The 21,296-nt window shown below is 43.8% G+C and overlaps 1 protein-coding gene and 1 long non-coding RNA gene across 5 annotated transcripts in view; one reads left to right on the top strand and one right to left on the bottom strand.

Moving 5' to 3' along the window:
• Msra (methionine sulfoxide reductase A) overlaps positions 1–21,296 on the bottom strand; it is a 317,423-nt gene that overhangs the window by 191,172 nt on the left and 104,955 nt on the right. The gene's annotated exons all lie outside the window — the stretch shown is intronic.
• The window catches only part of LOC121137816, a 56,362-nt gene that overhangs the window by 23,594 nt on the left and 11,472 nt on the right, over positions 1–21,296 (top strand). Inside the window, exons 2-3 of one of the 2 annotated variants that reach the window (XR_005875090.1) lie at positions 6,860–7,030; positions 9,893–9,953. This is a non-coding gene — a long non-coding RNA (uncharacterized LOC121137816). The remainder of the gene's footprint in view (positions 1–6,859; positions 7,031–9,892; positions 9,954–21,296) is intronic. The other variant, XR_005875091.1, reaches the window with a different exon arrangement.

Raw genomic sequence — 21,296 nt, 5'->3', positions numbered from 1 at the left:
TCTAAGTATGTTTCTTACCGGAGAATAGTTCCGGGCTTCCTACCTCCATGGCATTACATCTTGACTCTCTTGTGTTTCTCCTTCCAAGAGTCCTCCTGGACTCCTAGTCTCTCCTATCTAGATTCCCTATAGGCCAGACAGTGCTTTATTGACAAGTGCACAGGACTTCCCCAACACTAAGTCATTTGGATAGTCCTGTAGTATCTTTTAAAAAATATAAAGAATATGTTTCCCATATAAAGATGAACACTTAAAACAGCAACTCAGAAACAGTACCTCGCGGGGTGGCCTAGGGAGTCAACATCTCACCCTTATATGTTGGAGCCTACTTTCCAGCAGCTTATCCCCTCGCCTCTGGGAAGACTTCAGTGCTGACGGACATACTCATGAAAATGCTCCACACTGGACAGGAAGGAGGAAATCTGCCCTGTCCTCTCTAGTGAGATGCTCCTATCTCATCTTTTATTCCAAAGCCTGAGGCCCAACGATAAGTGTTTCTATAAATTGATTTTGCATTTTCTTCTGGAATAAGATCATTGAGTCTTACGTCAGCCCTGTGGCAGTAAATGCAACATTAGCAAGAGAGAAATGGGACAGGCTAGGGGTGACAGGCAGAGCTATGGAAGGAGGTTTTGTGATCTTGAACCTCTCCAATATCCTGGATATAACCTTGACATATCACTTAACCTCTGTGAGACTCTTCCTCATTTGTAAAACTCTCTACACTATGTGTTTCCTCATTTGAACTACCTCATGGATGGCTCTGAGAATGACATTAGATATGTAAATCCTGGCACACTGTAAGCATTGCACAACTGCCAGGCTAGCATTGGAAACTGTGTGGGTGTTTTCTATAAAAAAAAAAAAAACAAGATCTGAATCGGGAAATGGTGTATCTCCTCCTCCTCCCACACCTGTGCTCATGGCAGACATCACTAATCACTCTTCGAATTCTCTTGTCCCCAACTGTGACCTCAAAATCCTTTCTTACTATAACAACCCAGAGAGTCAATTATCATTCAGAGACAGAATGCAAAACAAAATTACCTGTCATTCCTGGCCTAAGTAAATGAAACAAAGATGGGATCAAAAGAGGGTAGGGAGAGTAATTTTCTTCCTCACTTGTACTGATAAACTGCAGTAAAATCCCCTCAATAATTTGCCAAACTCCTTGCAGTAGTACCCTCTCATCTATGGAGGCTGGGATCCAACTGGATGCTTCCACCTTCAGATAGGGCCAACGTTATATAGACTGTACTTTACACTATATGACCAGCAGCCTTGCTATGTAGTTCTAGAATTTTCTGCCCTTCCATCTTTGTTTGTGGGTATTGAGGGATGGAGTAGTTTTTTATTTGGTTTGATTTTGCTTTTTGAGTTTTTCTTTTTTGTCTGGTGTCTCCTTTGAATCGTTATTCATGAATTCTGGGACCATCATTAAGTAAAATAAGGGTTACTTTAATCAAAGTACCTCAGTGCTACAAACATCAATCTGATATCCAAGATGGCTGCCAAGTAGCTAATGGACAGGAAACCAGACAAAGGGATGATCCATATCCTAGGCAAGGCAGAATGGAATGGTGTATTTCATCATGTCCCTCAGAACAGTGCACAGCTTAAAACTCCTTGTTTATTTCTAGAATTATTTTTAATTGTTTTGGGCTACAGTTGATCACAGGTTACTAAAAACCTCAAAAAGCAAACTTTCAAATAAGAAGCAACACAGCACACAGCTTTAGAATAAGGAGAGATTGGGGGAGGGCATGAGATCTTTAAAACCCAGACATGACAGCACATGGGAGGTACAGGCAGGAGTTCAACGTCAACCTTAATTATATAGAGAATCTGAGGCCAGCCTGCCCTATAAGAGATACTGTTGGACATCCTTTAAACATACTGTTGGTTAACTATTTGGGGGTGACATGGGCATTTGTAATTGGCAGGATTCACAAATTTATACTCGAAAATCAGCCACAAGAAATCAGCCAGCTCACCAAACAGAAAAACCACATATTAGCTGGGCCCTCACTATTGATTACTTCAGGGAAGGACAGGAGGGGTGACAGGCAGAGACATCTGTGTCCCAGTCACAGCAGGGTAGTGGCCTCCAATCTGGCTGGTTGAGCACATATTCCTGCCCCTGCTCCCTGCTCAGTGGGGGCCCTTCCAAAGCCATGTGTGCAGCTCATGGTGATGATGTGTCCTCTGTCAAGGGTATATAAGGATGGGGGTGAATTTTCATCTATTCTGAAAGCCTTCTGGTTGAAGAGCACAGAGGTTAATGTAAGCAAGGGTAAGAGTCAGCTCTGGCAGGCATTTTGAAAGGGGCTCAGGGGACATGTTCAAGGCTTCAGGAGAAGACACTGATGCCATTGGACTTTGTTCTGTGAAAGTCTAAGGTGCTTCCTTTCTTAAACAAAGGACAACAAACACTGCCTAATAGGGTGTCTGCAGTAATTCAGACCCAAACATAACCACCCAGCCCTAAGTCTCCTGGCTTATATTTAAATTATGATAGCTAAAACCTGTATTTTATGAATGAAGAGCATGGCAGGTGGCAGGAAAATGGAGGCTGGAGAAGAGGCCCCACCCTTTAGGCTTCTCCTGGGTTCAAACTCCTCCTGACTGACTGGCCAATGGGATATTGCCCAGTTAGAGTGTCTAAGAACAATGGCTGCTGTCCTGGAAGTCCTGCTCAGCCACTGGAACTCAGAGTTCCCACAAGGCAGAGCGCTTTGGACCTGACTATGACTGCAAAAAGAACTTGCCACAAGTACTGACCTCACTTCTGACCACAGACATTGAGGAAAAAGGTCTGAAAGCTGAAAGCAGGACAAGAGTTTAGCATCTACGCCTCCATTTTGTGTCGTCTCCTTTGCCAACTATTAACCTTTAAGGCAGATTCCTGTTCAACCCTACACATCATCACATGGATCATCTAGTGACTGCCTCAGACCTGGTAACATAAAGCTGGTTCCCCTCAAGTTTGCCTAACATCTCTTACCTTCTTCAGGAATGGAGATACTGAGTGGTCAGGAATGCTGACTCTTGCAGACAGGTAACTCCATGAGTAACAATTATCCCATGATGAGTGACCTAAGCTATCCTCAAACACAAGAGCAGTCATCTAATGTAGAGAACTGAATGAGTAGATTGAGCAATATGAGAACTATTCTCACAGAACCAGACCTGAAATGATGATCAGCCATACCATGATCTACCGATTGCCAGACTGTATGCAATTGACCTCATTCCATTCCTCAAGCACTTGTCAATATTCCCAAACACAGGATTTAGAAGACAAGCCATCTGCTTCCCAATGTCACCACATTCAGTGAGAAATTCCTTTCTTACTCTATGTTTCCAGACCTTCAAAATGCTAAGTGGTAGAAACTATTTTGTTGTGACAATACCCTCATCCACACAAAATATCCTGATAAAAGCAATTTGGGGGAAGGGGATTGATTTGACTTATAATTCCAGGTTATATTACTTCACTGTAGGGCAGTCTCAGTGTCAAGTTCTTGAGACAACAGGTCAAATCACATCTACATGTGAGGGCTGAAGTTACATTTTAAGTTTAAATTACTGTACTTAAGAGATCAATAAAACAAAAATGCCTCTAACCTATAAGCCCCACTTCCTGGAATGCTGGGGGTTGATGTTCATATAAGATAACAAGCCCCGTGTTTTCACTTCCTTAAATAAGATCGGTTTCCTCAACAGCATAGGATGTGCTCGATTACATGCAAGCAGGAGGTATGTAGAGAGGAAGTACCTCAGGATGTATGCTTGCCTCCTATTGAACAAAGGCAGAAAGTATGTAGTCTTGTGGGTTTTGCCTTTATAAGCACCTGACTAGTGTAATTTGCCACCATTCTCTGGGAATACCAGGTATGGCACTGGCCAGTGCCCATAGTCCTGGCCAGTATTTAATGAAGCTTGCTTCACATTTGGCTCAAAAACGGTGGCAGTAGTCTTCTTACCGGTGGGATTAACACAGTCAAGAACAGGGAGAAATGCAAGCTTCTACTTGTTTGTTTGCCAGTGAGCTCTCTGCTGGCTTTCTTCACTCCTACATGGTGAAGGGCCCAGCCCATGAAACAGTCTTCTCACTGTGATCAAGAATCAAGACAACCCCTAGACATGCTCACACAACAATCTCATCTAACTAATGCCTGCCTTAATTGAGGATCCCTTCTGAAGTGATTCTAGGTTGTACCAAGCTGATGCACCCCAGTTTCTAATGAGAATGGTGATCAATATTCTCATTGGGTCTGGGATGGAAAGAATAGTCTTCTGACATCCCAAAACAAAAGAGTCTCCCAATCCCTCCCCTTAACTCTTCACTGTTCCTTCTCCGGATCACCCAACCTAATTTTGAACTAGTCTCTTCCATCTTCAGGGGAGGAGCCCCTCCAAAACACTGACTGGATCCTGCCTCCGGTCTCCTCCACAACATCAAGGATAGTTGGTATGTCACTCAGATGTGAGACAAGGACCCTGGGGGAGAAGAGAGGATAGTCTCTAGCCAAGCATGCCCATGGGCACTGGAGTCCTATCGACTTTTGGCATTTTGTTCTTGGAGACTGTGGCTATAGTGTTTGGGGAAATGACTAACAACAATAAGAACAAAAAGTTATGACATTCTGAGATAGAAGGTTACACAGTCATTTCTAAAGTATTATCATATGTGGTTTTCCTGTGGCATCACAAAGTGAAGAGAATAAGGCTAGGTGCCGGGTAGTGATGGCGCACACCTTTAGTCCCAGCACTCGGGAGGCAGAGGCAGGTGGATCTCTGTGAGTTCAAGGCCAACCTGGTCTACAAAGCAAGTTCCAGGACAGCCAGAGCCAATACACAGAAAACCCTGTCTCAAAAAAAAAAAAAAAAAAGCAAAAGAAGAAGAAGAACAACAACAACAAGAATAGGGCTAGGAGAGCAAGTTGTGCAGCTTCTACTCAATAAGGAAAGGACGAAGGCCCAGAAAAATGACATCAGGACAGTGGCTATGTGCTAGATTACAGGGGATTTTTCGTCCTTCACCACACAATTGTGGACTCTAGTTTTACTTGTTGTTATCCTGAGAAGCATTTATTTGATATTTAGTCAACTAAAAACAAAAGGGAAACATTAAAAAGCAGTATTTTAAAAATCAAAATGTTTTCTTCTGGGCTCAGTCTCATGGACAGAGAAGGCAGCAGGCCTGTCTGTATGGAAATTACCAGCAGGTCCGTGTGCTGCCTGCCCCTCCTGTCAGGATTCACCAGGTCCTTCCTCTCTAGGATCCAGGCAACATGAACTAGGGATGATAAGGGATGAGAGTTCAGCTGCTCAGGGACTAGCAATGGAAACAGATGGGTGGCCAGGCTATTTGCTTCTGTCTGATGGGGACAGAGACATTGCACCAGACTTGGGCAGGGCTGATAAGTTCATTAGTTCATAATCTGAAGAGGCAGGCATGTGCAGAAAGGATGAAGAAGGTTGATGGGGGTCCATGGGGGGGCAGGCACAGGACCACCCCTACATGGCATGTCACAGCAGAGGAACTCTTCCTCTAGCCAAGCAAGTTGGGAAGCTTATGGGTTGCTGGCTCTCTGCCAGGCTCTGTGCTTTATGTCAGCGATACAAGAGAAAGATGAAGTGTCTTCCCTGTCATCACCCTTCATCAGCTAGCGCAACCAGCACCCTCCTCAGGACTGCTGGTCATATCCATGTACCCCAGCAAGCTGTGGTTCTTAAAGCTCCCTGTACTGGTACAGTCCCCAGGGCACCCAAGCTCCCAGGCTTACCCAATAACCCCAGAAAATGCATTCCATCATCATCCCTTTCATCTGGAGCATTTCGCTTTGGTGATATTTTTATTAACCACCACACTGAACCACAGCTAACTACTGCACTTGAGAATGCATATAATATTATAGGATGGAAATGTCTTGACTTCATGAAATCCCCCCTCATTAACACATGTAATTCCTAATGACTATCCAGATCAGATCATCTTGGAGTTGGGGAGATGACTCAGTAAAGTGCCTGCCATCCAAACATGAGGACCTGAGTTCAGATGCCTGGCACACATATAAAGTCAAGCATGGTTGTGCCCATCTGTATTGGTTTCACATCAGTGATGGGTAGGGGGAAGGGGGAAAAATAGGTGGATTCTTAGAACTCAATGGCCAGCCAGTCTAGTCAATCAGTGAATGTCAGGTTCTGTGACAGGCTCTGTCTCAAACAGTAATTTGGAGAGCAATAGAGGAACATAGTTATGCTAACCTCTAACCTAACAATGTGTGTGTGTATGTGTGTGTGTGTGTGTGTGTGTGACATATAAAGATACGTACTATATATACACAGGCATGCACATATCCATACATACACACATTTAAAAAACATATTCTTGAGAGTACAGACTGCATTCAAAATAAAGCTACTTCATGGATTAAAATCTGTGTTTCAGCCTGAAGGACTCCTTGTAAATGGAACTGTGAAAATGCTGGCCATACAGGAGTAAGTCAAGACCAGTTCCCTCCACACTAACGTGTCTCTATGTCTGATGGCTTCTAAAGCACAGTGTAGATTTTAATATGCGTGGCAAACATATCTTTGAGAAAAGATGGAGAATCATACTTCGAATATTTCTTTAAAAGTGTCTTCTAAGACTAGTAGGGGCTGAGCTTTGCTGGTATGCATTGCTTTATGGCCTTTGTATATAGCTGATGCAGTTATCCACTTTCTCCCTGGTATTTGTCAGGGGGAGCAATTTGGGCATATTAAAATAACAGATTCACAGCATAGTCAAGTCCTTGGAATGTAATAAAGGTACACAAACCTCAGAGGCATCCTCTCATCCAATCACCAGGCACGCTATTTCCTTGGAGCCTAACCGGTGCTTCTGGTACATACTGAACTCGGATTCCACTAGCAGTTTCACACTATACTGCAGAGGAGGCAACTTCCAGTCCACTGACACCCCAGAGCACTCTGCTGATCTTGTCTTTCTTCTCCGTGAACATGCCAGCAGCTCAAGCAGGTAACTACACTTTCCCTTGATGGCACATGAAGGTGGTATATGGTGCTGTCAGTTGTCAGTCAGCAGCTGAGCAACAGTGGTCCGATGACTCCCCACCCCCACCCCCCCTCTCTTGACAGTGATAAATGGTCACCCTGATGCTACTCAGCTGAGCCTATGGAGCCCAGCCCTCTCCCATGCAATCTGTTCCGGCGGATAACCCCCTTCCGCACAGTGTCTCTGGCAGTATGAGGCAGCATTCCACTTAGTTATGGATAGAGTGGGTCTGGTTGGCTCTATGGCTGCTATTCTTCCACAAGAAAAGCATTCTGACATTACTTTGTGCTGGAAGCGCAGACTATATCGGTACAAACCTCACAGCAAATTCATCTCCACCCATTCCCCTTCACACAGAGAACGAAAGAGATGCAGCTAAAATTTGTGATTTTTCAGGAAGACAAATAGTGGGGGGTCCAAACGCAATGCTGGCTTTGTACAGTTGACCTCTGTTAAATCAAGAGGCTCCTAGTTTCTGAAGTCATTGTCTATTTTGGGAGATCAGAAGGAAGAAAGAAGATGCTGAGAAGAATAAAGCATTGACAAAGAGGTGGGACTGACCTGCAAGTGAGACACTGGATCTTTGCTCATGGGTAAACACTAAGTGCAGGGGTCGCATATAAAAAGAGCACCAGCAACGTTCTGCTGTAAAAAAATCTTTAGTGTAACTTTGGTGTAAGAATGCACCCTCATATGGAACAAGGGAGGAAAGTATGTATAACACACTGAAGTTTGCTTTAAAAAACAATTCATGCACGCACACATACAGGCGCGCGCACATGCGCGCGCACGCGCGCACACACACACACACACACACACACACACATCTTTAGAATCAACTCTTCCTGGAGTCAGAGCACCTTTGAATTGGCTGCTCTGAAGACACTGTCTTAGGAGACATAGCAGGGTGCATTCATGACTGGTTAGGAGAAGTGAGATAACTAAGTACATAACCATCTTGAGAAACATAATGGATAAAAAAATCTTCAACCATGGTTCTAGAAGTGACACAGAAGGACCTTTTGTGGTCATTTTTACTTGCCTTTCTATGCTAATAAGAACATCTAAGCTTTCTACACATGGGTCTGGACATCCAACTGCATGAAGGGACAGAGTTAAGGGCAAAAGTACTAAGTGTCCATTACCTTCCTTGTAGGTATGTTCAAGCAAACACTTGAAGATTCTAGTGATGGTCACTTCTCAGAAAATATCCTAATGACTTTCTGGGCCTCTGCTGAATGAAATGGGGTCAGCATTTAAAAATGCAGGACTCAAGAAAGACAAAGGCAGGAGCCGTCCATGGGACCTACATTGGGTCCAAACTGATGTCTGTCTCTGCAGGGCCATCAGCTTCCATACAGATATGCCTGATGGGGTCCAAAATGGACCAGGGATTTGGAAAAGCCTGATTTATGCACTACAGCCCCAAAGATGGAGCTGTGACCTGTCAAACCCCAGCTACGAAAGGGAGTTAGTACAGGCCCAACAGAAAATCTGATTTTGAGTAGACTTACAGCTTGATAGATTTGCCTGGTTCTTAGTACAAATCATAAATTAAAGCAATCAGTGTTCTCTGCCACCATCCTGTCCCCAGCTCAGAGTGTAAACAACTATGGGGGAAGGTTTCTGGGACACAGCCAACGGAACACAGGTAAGTCCCCAACTTAAAAATGAGTCCTACCTTGAAAGCAAGTTTATAAGGCCTGGGCCACAGACCACATTTCCTATGAACATGCTAGCATGTGTTGTGGTGAGCCACGCACATGGGCCTACTTATCCAGTAATGAGTCTTCAACATTACCGTTGCCCCATGATTCTGGTCACTATTTATGAAATATTTTTGCAGTGAGAGAATACATTCTAAGTTCTCCCATGTAGCATCAAGAAAACACCCTCCATGCTGATAACTTGCCAAGCTGCCCAGCTATTAACCTGACTATAGAAACAAATCTCAGGCCTGATGGAAACAGATTCTGTCCCAGCTTTGGGCAGAAATCACTTGCTTTAGAACAACCATCATTTGGAAGCAGCACACATTTCCAATTCCAAAGCCCAGTTCTATGTTAGGGTATGGAGCTCAGTGTCTCTCAGAAAGCTGGAACCCTGGTGCCAACCAGGTTGTGGTGTCACCTGAAAACTCAGTGTTGGTGGGGTTGATGAGCTTGAGGACAGGTGCTCCCCAAGGGCATAGCCCCCAACTTCTCTGCTCTACTCTGAGGCAGGGCTTGGCTGCCCTTCCCCTGAGTGTGAGCCAGGCTTGGTGGTGGCTGTTGGATTGAACACAGTGGGAATGACGGGAGGTCAGCTCTGAACACGGGTAGTCACTGTCATCTGTCTTAAGTGTTCTCTCCTGGGCGGCTCACAATTGGAGGCATCTGAGGCCGCGTGATGAGGAGAGGAGGCCCAGGTGACAAGACCCTAAAGCCTTATGAAAAGTCACATGAGTGACACCAACAAGGTACGACACATAGCAGCTTCCTGAGGGACTCTGACCTGGGGAACTCAGCTCGGCCACAAACATATTCCTGACACCATGAGGTAATAGAGGGTTGTTGTTTTAAGCTGTGAGCTTTGGAATTACTTATTACTCAGAAATATGAAAGTAAAACAGTCGTAAGTTCTAATGAAGGAAACAATGCAGTTTATTTTTTTAATTTTTTCAAAGAAAAACTAATTACATAGGCCAAGAAAGCAAATCATTTTTTATAAAGCTAATTTCCATAAGAAAAAATAGATTTCCAGTCTCACTGATTCACAAATCAACCCCTGGAACAGGAGCCATTTCTAAGTTGGAAACACTAGCTATGTGATTTATTTTCTCCACAGATGTGCCCCACCCCCACTCCCCTGTGCAGGGCATTGCTAAAGCAGGCACTTCTGAACCACGGTAGGGATCATGCAGAAAATATCCAAGCCCAGCTTTTAGCGCTTTCTCGATGATTTTGGCAATTTTTGTTCATTTGTGTTATCTGGGGGATTGTTAGTGGCTTCTCCTGCTGCTTTGTTTGGGGGAGTCTAGCTCTGCTGTGAGGGGCTTAGAAAAACAATGAAGAAAAATGCTTTCCCAGAATTCCCAGGGATGCTAAACTTAAATTCATGCCAAAGGCCCTACTACAATAGAGAGCTTTTCTCTTGGGGTGGGGGGTTGGTGGAGTTTTGCTTCGTTGGCTGGTTATTTAGTTGAATTCGAGAGCTTTTTCCCCACTTTGTTTATATGAAAATATAAAGATGGCTAGATTGCTTTTTCCTCAAAGTGATACACTGACATCTCGTTGCTTGTGTAAGGGAATAAAAATCAAGTCTGGATGCTTTAATTGGGGTTGACATTGGGAGGGGCTGTCAGGTGAATGCATAGCAGTGTCTCCCACTAATCATGAAAATGAGGATAAAAATCGTAGGTGACAAAAGTCTCCATGCAAAGGGTGCTTACCAGAAATTCTTGCACAACAGTCTGGGTCTAATTAGGCAATGGGAATCACACAGTAGGTTAACCAGGGGGAAATCTCATGTCCAGAATACTAACCATGATGAAAGAGTCACTATTTGGGCTGAGAGACCTGGCCATGGTACACTTAGAACCAAAGAAAGATACCGGTGGAAAAGGAGGGCTTCAGCGGGAACTCTTTGAAAGATGCTTTCTTCCTCAGGAGGCAGGCAACAGATAACGAGGGTAACTACTAAGCCTGTGCAGCCGAGTCCAGATCAAGACTTTAGAGCATCTACAGAGGTTTGGGCACAGCTGTGAGCAGCAGCAGTGCAGGCCTGGGCAGTACAGGGCCCCTGATCGCCCATAGAATGGTTGTCCTCCAGCTGAGTCTGAGGAGACAGGAACTGTGTTCTGGAACCATAACTCGGCAGGCTATGCTGGATGTCCTCACCAGCCTTGGCTCCATAAGAAATGTCAGGAGAGACCTTTTCTAGCAATGTTCTCTGGTTCCCTCTCCCAAGAGTACTTTATACGGGGATTGTGTGAACTGAGCAATACCCAAACATTCCCTGTGTTTACCTCAGAGCTTATGCAGAGGGCTATATAAATAGAAGCAAGCAGCAACAAAAACTCACATGCCTTTTGAGATGCAGATTGCCCAAGGAGCACAAAAATATTAGAAAATTTGACATAGGAAACTTCATGGCCATAGATTTTTCCCTGGAAAGTTCTGGATACATTTAGAAAAGAGAGGTTGTCAGTCCTGTGTCGACTACTTCATGAAAGAGACGAAGGAGGAAATTTTCTCAGCTCATAAATCCTTCAGGGCCATGACATCAAAACTGGAAGAAAAAAAAAAAAAAACACCAAGGAACTACAGACACTTCCATGTGAACACAAACACAAAGACCCTGTAAGAATACTGAATGCAGGAACAGAGCAGAAGGTTAAGAAACATAGCCCAGTGGTTAATCCACGAACTTGTCCTTTTGACATCCAGAAAGCCCAGTAATACAATTTACTACATGATAATAGACTAAAAAACATGTGTGTGTGTGTGTGTGTGTGTGTGTGTGTGTGTGTGTGTGTGTGTGATAGTTTCCTGCTGAAAGACTACATTTCCCAGCTTCCCCTGAAAACTACAGAAGCCATTTCTGTCCCTAGAAGAAGTCACATCCCATCTTCTCCTGTGGGCATTTTGGCAATCCACACATATGGGTGACAAAGATGCTCCTACACTGTGAGTAAAAAGGGTGCTACCTAAGGTCACTTTTTTTCTACCTCCTGTCTCTCTACAGCTGCCCTTTAGATAACCTAACAGGAAAAATCCAGATCTTCTCAATGGTTTCTTGAAACCATTTGACACAATTCAGCATCTATTTGTGAGGTTTTCTTGTTTTTGTTTTGTTTTATTTGTTTTTTGATTTTTTTGTTTTGACTTTTTTATTTTTTGCAAACTGGGATGGAAGCTTAATGAAGGATGCCTTAAGAAAAAAAACTACATACGATGCTTTATCTGTTATCATATTTAAGGCAAATATTAATGTCTTTAGCCTTAAATTTGGAACAAGGGAAGACTGTGCTTACACTTCACTTCTGTATTTAGTATGGCAACGAAGGTCTCTGTCACTTCCCTAGTAGAACAGAATCGCCACAGAATTACCTCAGAGAGAAATAACCAGAGAATAAATCCACTCCAATAGGGAATGAGGTGCTAAAGAACCTTCTAAGTTAAAACAATAATAGCATATGACTATTGCTTGCTGATAAAATGGAATATAATCAAAACGTTTTAGGAAGAGATGCTGACAAGGGGGATGGTCTTCTTGAAGGGTAGCCATGTAAGTCAGGCCCCTTCACAGAATCCTGGCTGCCGCGTCCTTCATGGGGCCTCTAGCCTACAGCAGGGAGGGGCTGAGAAGGAAGCTGGCCTGGTGCTAGGGAAACAAGCCCTGCCAGTCTCTCCGTTTCCTTTCTTGTAACTGTGGTTAGAATGTAAAATATCCACCACAGATTCATGTGTTTGAAGAGTTGGTCTCCAGCTGGTGGCACTGTTTAGGGAGGCTGTGGAGTCTAGTTGGCCAACATTGGTCTGCAGGGGTGGGGATTGAGGGTTATGGGCTATCACTGCCTCTGGCCTGGGTTCATTCCCCCTGCCTCTCCCTGCTTCCTGATCTGCTAAGATGTGAGTGAGGCCCCTGCTGTTCCCATTGCCACCAACAGAGCTGTGGGATATTGCCATGCCTTGCCCACTGTGAAGCCTGAGCTAAAATAGAGCCCAGCAAGGAAGAAAGTAACTACCACAGTGTGCATCTTTCTAAATTCTGCACATAGTGATAATATTTTGTGGAAGTTTTCACTCCGGGGACACCCAAGAGTGGGTACAGTGCAGTCCCTTCAAGACCATCCAGAAACCATGGACCAAGCCCCAGGCAGGTTACTGTGGATCACCTGGTAATGCTGTCTTCGTGGATACAGAGGATGACTGGCAGTTGGCTGTATCATTTTTTTTTTTGAAACAGAGAAAGGATGCTAAAGCAGTCTTCTGTGGCATAATGGCAAAGACCCGTGTCCTTCAAACCCATCAGAGATGAAACGTAGAGCTAAAGTTGAAACCTGATGTAAGTCCCAGTTGAAAAGAACACACCGGGAAATTGTTCGAAAACAAAAGCAATCCCTCTGCCAACACTAAAAAGCATGAATTTACAGGATCAACCCTCAGAATGGCTGATGACAGCTCATACAAAGAGATCTAAGCCTGGTATTTTTACAGAAACCAAAGCAAGACCTTTCTCTCTATACAGAGCCCAAAGATAAATGGCATATGGGATTTAAATCTAACATTTTCACTGAAGAGACAATAGTCTCCCAGCAAGACTGACCTTATTTCACGCAGAGGCAGCTAGCTATCCGCTCACTGCTACCTCCCCCACCCCTTGCATCCCAGTCACCAGTGCCCGAAATCCCTCTAGGTGACAAAGCTTTCACCAGCAGTGGAAGCTTTAAATCAACATGCTTTTAAGGGAATGAGCAGAGACAATTTACCCACAGGTAAATAAATGGTCATCACCAACATTCCTATGACAGGTGTTGGCAAAAAATTGGTCAACCAGTGAAATCCAGTTTATAACCTGGTTTTGTATGGTCCATGAGCTGAGGTTTTGTATTTTCTGCCCCCCTTTTCTTTAATGGTTGAAAAACAATCAGGAAGAAAAATGGTTCTTGACACATGAAAACTCTAGGAGATTCAAATGTCATTTAAGTGAAGCTTTACTGGGGCAAAGCCGCTTTCGCTTGTGTATATGCTGTCTAAGCTGCTTCGTTCTACAACAGCAGACATGAGGAGCTGTGACCAAGACTGTATGGCCTCCACAGCCTAACACATTGACCATCTGGACCTTTACAGAAATTGTTTGCCAGCCTTGTTCTCGACCAGCTTGAGAAGAATATTAGGATGTGATTCTGGGATGCGGGGGTCAATTCTTAGTGAGAAGAGAGGGTCCTCATATGGACAGGGCTATGTGAGAAAGGCCTGAAGCGCAGTAGTCTAATTCGGCTCACCATGCCTACATCCAATTCAGAACTGGATCGTTAGAAAGGGAGCATCAGTTGGACCCACATGTAGCATAGGGTAGAATGTGCTGTAGCTTTGGGTTCTGGTCCCAACCAGAATGTTGCCTTTGAACCGTCCATGCGACCCCTCTGAACGTCAATGTCCTCATCTCAAGTAATAACTGGGAATAAATATCCCTCTCTCAGAGTCAGCATGAAAGGGGTAAGGGGATGGCTCCTGTGGAAGTACCAGCTGAGCAGCAGGGTTCAGCTTTGAAAGTTGAGTGGGTTTCCATAGGAACATGGGACTCTGAAGCGAGGGAGAAAGCTTAATGCCAGTTCAGCCCATGGTCAGTGGTGAAGACATCCCTGGTGATTGAGGCAGGAAATGCAGTCAAGGGACTAGATCCTGGCATACAATCATTCCTTCACACTCCTTCTAGCTATCGATTTGCCTTTTCTGCCCTTGCCCCACTTCTTAATGACTTCCCAAGACACCCATGATTATTCCTTGGCCCACCATAGTTACTAGGGGTTAAACTGTGCCCACAGCTCTCATGAATCCCCCATATAGCATCTTCAGAACATCTATGCTGGGTCATAAGCAGAGTTTACACCTCACTTCCATTTATCTGTCATCAGATCATCAGACCTATTTGTCTCCCCTACCCCCCAAAATGCTTAGGTAACATCGCTGGGCGTGGGGGAACTCTTGATCATCCAGCTGCTGAGGAAGAATGGAACGAAATTCCTGGGACTTTGGAAAATTTCTAATGAATTCTAATGTCCGTCAGACACTGGTCACCATGCATGCTGATGAACCACCCTGCAGCCAGCTGTCTAGTCCATCACTGAGTGTCCACAGAGGGCTGGTGTTCACTGAAGTCGTCTCCAGAGATGGAACTGTCAGGGACTCTGTAGAAGGCAATGGCAGCCATTTAGCCTTTCGATAGAAGGCGTCATGGCGAATGTTGGGAATATTTACCAAAAGTTGAAGGAACATGAGGAAAGAACAGTTGAGAGCCAGGTTTCAGGCAATAATGATCAAAAGACTACACTTGCCAACTGCTTATTCTCATGTTTTATTCAATAGCACTTACTTCTTAGCCTCTGTTCGCCCTTCCTTTCTCTTCTTCTACACAGTAGGTGATGACATCAGGCTTCATTCTGTTAAGTTTGAGCATTGCTTATACAAAAGGAAAATCTAAGTGTGAGTCCCAGTGGCACAATGTTACTAGTTACATGACCTGTGACAGCTGAGTGTGCTTTGACCTACCACTGAACAATTCAGATTCTAGATCTCTCCATCTATTAGGCACCATCCTGTTTAATGTGCCAGGGTTGGTATGTGGGCTGAATAAAGAAAATGGACCTGATAATCTCAGATAATCGAGCAAACCTAAGGGCTCACTGTAGCTGTTTAAAAGAGGTCTTCTTTTAAAATGCCATGTTATAAAGGAACTGGTAGGGGAAGTATTTGAAAATACTCAAAACTTTCAAATCCTATGTAATTCCCACCCTTTACCTTCAACTTGAAAAGAGGAGGGGAAGAAAAGAAAGCGTAGGACAGGCATGCCAGCTCCAGCATGGCCACCTCCAGCTCTGTTCAGCACTATGACTTTACTCAATCTGGATTTCTAAGCCATAAGTTACTTTTTATTTTTGCTCTGGCCATGACTGCTTCAAGCTTCAGGACTCTGGTCTACCCTTGATTGTGGCTACATTGACTACCCATCTCCCTAACACTGCTGTGACTTTTCTGCTGTAGTATCCATCTAGGCAAATATAGACTTCAGGCAGTGACACAGTACTCTCCCAGTCTTGTGTCCTGACCCATTGCTCTCATGTGGTCCCTGGGCACAAAGGACCAATGCTGCCTGCCTTCCTTCTGTTAGTTCCCACAGCTGTCTCTAATGCTTCCACTATCTGTGTTAACGCTGGCCTAAGAAAAGGCACACTCATGGCCAAGACACAAAGTATAAGATTTTAGATAAACTAAACCATTTGATGAGGGTTTGTAACATGGTGGCCTCTGGTCATAGATGACATTATAAAGGAAAATATTAGAGACAGATGAGGCTGCCAGTTGAATCATGAAGTGTTTTTTAAGACTTCAAGACTACGTCTTATGATTCAAAGACGTGATAATGAAAAGAAGCAAAAACAGAAAATAAAAGACCTCAGTCAGACAAGTGTCAGCATACACTCAGTCCCTGGGTCTCAACAAAGCCCAAGATGGGCCATTAAAATAATCCATTTGGATACATGCCTGGATCAGGACATAACAATGGTATATTTAACATGTACAGACGAGGGGCTGGGAAGATGTCTCAATAGGTAAAGTACTTGCCTTGCAAGCATAAGAACCTGAATTCAATCCCCAGAACATGGGTAAAACAAGAAGCTGGGAATGGTGGTGACATGCGCTTGTAATGCCAGCACTGGGGAGGCAGAGACAAACGAAGCTTTGGGGTTTCTAGGCCAGCTAGCCCAGTCTACTTGGTGAGTTCCAGGCAACTGAGAGACTCTGTCTCAGGGGAAAAAAAGATAGGTTGACAGTGCCTGAGGAATAATAATCAAAGTTGTCTTCTGGCCTCCACATGAAAACATGGACGTGCGTGCACACACATGTACACGCACACGCATACATGCACACACACACTCACAGTCCCCCCCAAAAAGTGTACAATGAATAGAAGCCCTTTGAGGCAGAAATTGTGGATTCAAAAATTACTATCTTAGGCTAATATAACCCATTCTGTCTACTGGTTGAAGATCAAAAGGTCCAGCTCTGCCTCAAAGCTGCTGTGTCTTAGGCACCTCCTTGAGTTTTTAAGGCTTTGCCTGTAAAGACTGAGGAGGATACAGTGTGTGTGGTTTTTTCTTACCTAGTATTATTCTATAAGAACATTTACAATATATAGTCTCATCATATACAAATCACCATGTGTCAGGCAAATGGTGATAGACCTCTATGCCTGTCAAAGAGGCTCATATCCTGGTGGAACTCAAGTATTTGCATAATCCTTTCTCCCTGAGTAACTATATTCTAACTGATTAAGGCAACCCCACTCCTGGAACTTAACTACAGAAAGCTGCAATTCCGTCTTGATAGCTGGCACTCTCTCTTGCATGTTTTGCTAAAGCAAAGTAGCACTCTGGGACCTGTGTGACAGGAAATTGAGAACAGATATGGGTAGCAGCCAGTAAGACCTGAGACCCTCAATCCAAAGCTTAAGAAACTGGATCCATCCAACATCCACACCAGTGAGCCTAAAGGATCTCTTCCCAGTGGAGCCTTCAAGATAGGATCTCTATCCTGCCTAGCACATTAGTGAAACCCTGAAGTAGAGGGCCAACTGAATGTATCTAGGACCCTGAACCCCAGAAACTGATCATTTATGTATGCTCTTTTATAGTGTCAAGTTACAGTATAATTTATCAAACAATAGATGACTAATGCACAGTGTTGTTTATATCCATGAACTCAAAATCTGCATCTTTGCTATTTATTTTGCATATTCTTGGACATTCTATAAATAAAATGAGCAATTATCTGGAACTTGGTTTAAGAACCAGGAAGCAAAAAAAAAAAAGGAAAAAAAAAAGAAAAGAAAAAGAAAAAGAAAAAAAGAGCCAGGAAACTTGACTCCACTACATAGTATCAAAGATAAAACAGACAAGCCATGAAGCCTCTTGGCCTTCCCTGCCCACATTCCAGCTTCAAAGTGTTGGAGTTGCAGATGGAAGGTGTCACAGGTTCATATACCAAGAAAGTGCTCTCTCCACCCAGCTCTGATACTTCACTAACATATTTGCATTTTGAGAAGTAAATATATCTCCCCACCTATTCCCACAGACAAAATGGACCAAAGGCACCATCCACATGGAAGAAGGTTATTTACCTCAGAAGCGTGGCCCATGGAGGTGATGCCTCCAGGGTCCTGATGCTCCTATGAGACACTTAAACTTGATACCAGAATGTTCCACTGACTCCACCTCTGGGGCTCTGGATTGTGACCATGTCTCAACCATCTCTGTCACACCCAGCTAGTTCATTTCCTATACTAGTGACCAATGTCCTGACTCTACCCTCTCTCTGAGATTCCCTGCATCCCATCTTTCCTGAGCAACATAAGCAATGGTTTTCTATAGCTGTACATCATCTTTAAGATGAATCCCATAGCCTGTACCTCTCTCAACCTGAGGTCCTTTCCAAAGGTCCTTCCCTAGTTGTTTTCCATTCATGTTTCCTTTCCTTGTTGCTCTCTCCTTCTAGCCACACAGAATGTTATCATGTGGACAAGCCAAGGAGTTAACCACAAGGCCTTTGCTGCCCCAGCCGCTTGAACATTCTTCCTGAAGATGATTGCTTATCTCATTTCTCATTTCAAGTTTCTACTCAGGGATTAGCTCCACAGAGAAGTCTTCTTGGCCCAATCTTTGTTTAAGAGAATCTTCTCTCCCCATCTTATACCTTCTTCTGTTTAGTTTACTCAGTAGCATTTGGTAATATTTAAAGTTACAGAATATTTTGTGCTTACTGGCTCTGTTCTGTTCCTTCCCATGTCCCACTGGGGGGTGTAGGCTCTGTTCATCTTGCCTTTACCTATTCCCAGTGCCTAGGATAGCATCTTGTGTTCAGTGTTTACTGTGCTGACCATGTATTTCATAAACAAGTCCAGAAAAGAAGGCAAAAATGGAAAGTCATGAGGGTAGACATCACAGGTAAAAGGTCAAGTTCAGAAAGTCAGCTAAAGACAAGGATATTTTCCAACTACTTGGCAACATCTGGAAGTAGTGAACAACCAGGGAGAGTATTTAGAGCATATCTCAATCCACCAGTACCTTAAAACACTTGGCTTACCATTCTTTTCTTCAACACAGTCAACAGAACGAAACTAAAACACAATCTCCAACAGTGCCTAGTACTAAACAAACATTTTAAATCCACTCAACTGTGACATAAGGCAAGATGGATCTGTAGATCACATGGTTGCTGTAAAAATATTAGAAGCTTAGTTTGGCTCCTGGCATCCATGTAAATGCTGGTTACAGTGGTATGCATCTATACCTCTAGTGCTGGAGGGTTGGAGGCAGACAAATAGATCCAGTGTTTCTGCTGGTCAACCAGTTTAGCCAAAATAATAAGCTCAAAAAGACTGTCTCAAAATAAGCAAGAACAACAACAATGGAGAAAGACTCCCAGTATCCCAGTATTGGCTCAGACACACATACACACACACACACACACACACACACACACACACTCTTCTAGTCCCACATCCTGACCTCTAGGGAAGAATGAGGATAATGATTGTAGCAGCCATGCCTAAAGAATGAAGTCTCCATAGAAACCCCAAACAATGGGTATGGAGAACATCTGGGAAGGTGATGCCCCAAGGAAGGCACAGGTTTTGCAGCTCTGTCCTAGTCCTCGCTTCTCATGTTTTCCCATGTGTCTTGTCCTGAATTGTACCCTACACAATAAACTAGCACATATAAGTGAAGTACTTCCCTGAGTACAGGCAAACATGAAGCCTGAGGAGGGGTGGTGGAACTACCACCAGAATCAGAGGTGACAATCTGAGACTTGTAGTTGGCATCTAAAATGGGGCAGTCTTCTGGGACTGAAATCTAATGTATGAGCTCTGGGGACTTAGGGACAGATCTAGGGAGAGCTGCTGGAAACCCAGCTGGTGTGTGCAGAGAGTTAGAGAATGCTTTGGTATGGGAAATCCACATATTTGGTGTCAGAAATGTTTTGTGAGTGTAGAATTCACCCCTCTTAGAACAACTTGATGGTCATATTTCTCCACGTTTAAAAACTTCCTTGGGACGAGGCATGAGTGCAGAAAGACCAGCAGGCACTGAGAGGTGGCTGAACATCAGTATCTCACTAAATCTCATGGCAACCCACAAAGTAGCAGGGTTCCCACCTTATATGTGAGAAATATGTTCCTGAGAAAATTGGAACCAGGATTTGAACTCAGGTCGTTTCAAAGTCAGAGCCAGATTCCTATCTCATATGCCCCATTAGGTTGGCAATGTATTTAGGTCTTAACCACAGACTAAGAATGTCACCCTAGAAAACAGCAAGATACAAGTCAACAAAAGCATTCACCAGGACTAAGGAATGGTTTACTGGTCAAGCACTCAGATGAGGATCTGAGTTTGGATCCCCAGAACCTGTGTAAACCTAGGCATAACAGCAAGCATAGGTAATCCCTGTACTCCTAGGGTAAGAAGGGAGGTGGAGCCAGAAGAATCCCTGGAAGGTCACAGGTCACCTAGACTGGTGTAGACAGTGACAAATAACAAGTGGAAAGCAAGGACCAACAGCTAAGCTCATTCTCTGACCTCCACACACATGCCATGACACGTGTGCATCTACACTAATATACACAAATACGTACATATGCACACACAGAAGGTTTCTCTGCATGGGACAGCTGGTATAAGCAATGGGTTCAGATACTGTGTTACCATTACCATGTTCCACTCAACCACTGAGCTCTTTATCTAACATGCTCAGGCATCTCAACTGAATCCCAACCTTGAGAACCCAAGAGCTTCCAATTTACCATGGCTTACTGGTCAACCTACAGTGCTCTGGGTTTCAATAATAGAAACAGCACATGAGCTCCTCAAGTGACTGTGAGCTCTGCCTTTCCTCCCGTACTGTGACAGATTAAAGTGTCTGTTACCATCATTGGTCCAGCCACTCAGCTGAGTATTAATCCACCAGCAAAGTGTATCTGTTACATCTTCATTGCTACTCAAGTGAGCTTCTTCATATTCAGTGGTATTTTCTGTGATACAAAATTAGCAGGCTTATAGTTAACAGGTTCTTCATATTGCTTTCCTGCTTGGAATGTTTTGATTGTTCAACAGCTCAGATTCATTTGGTTTTTACTGTCTGAGTATGTGAAATTAAGCAAATCTATAGGGAGTGTATACCCCTGAGTCTTAGGATTTTCACACTCTCAGCTCAAGGACAATTCAGACATTTAAAATGTCATGGATAATTAGCCAGCCTCTTTATAAATAAGATTTTTTTTGCTCTGATAGAATCACAAAGTTTGCCAGCCTCCAGCATAAATGTACTCATTAGGAAGAGATCAGATGTTCTTTAAAAAGTTGTTTGTGTTTCTGCAAAAATGGAGCCAGGCAAAGGGGTGGGAAGGACACAGCCAAAAGGTAGAGAGGCCAGTAGTCAGACCAAAGAGAAGATGAGTCTAGACCTAGAGG

Source organism: Mesocricetus auratus, unplaced genomic scaffold (genome assembly GCF_017639785.1).
Source record: "Mesocricetus auratus isolate SY011 unplaced genomic scaffold, BCM_Maur_2.0 Super-Scaffold_100707, whole genome shotgun sequence".
NCBI lineage: Eukaryota > Metazoa > Chordata > Mammalia > Rodentia > Cricetidae > Mesocricetus > Mesocricetus auratus.
This window is presented reverse-complemented; position numbering and strand designations above follow the sequence as displayed.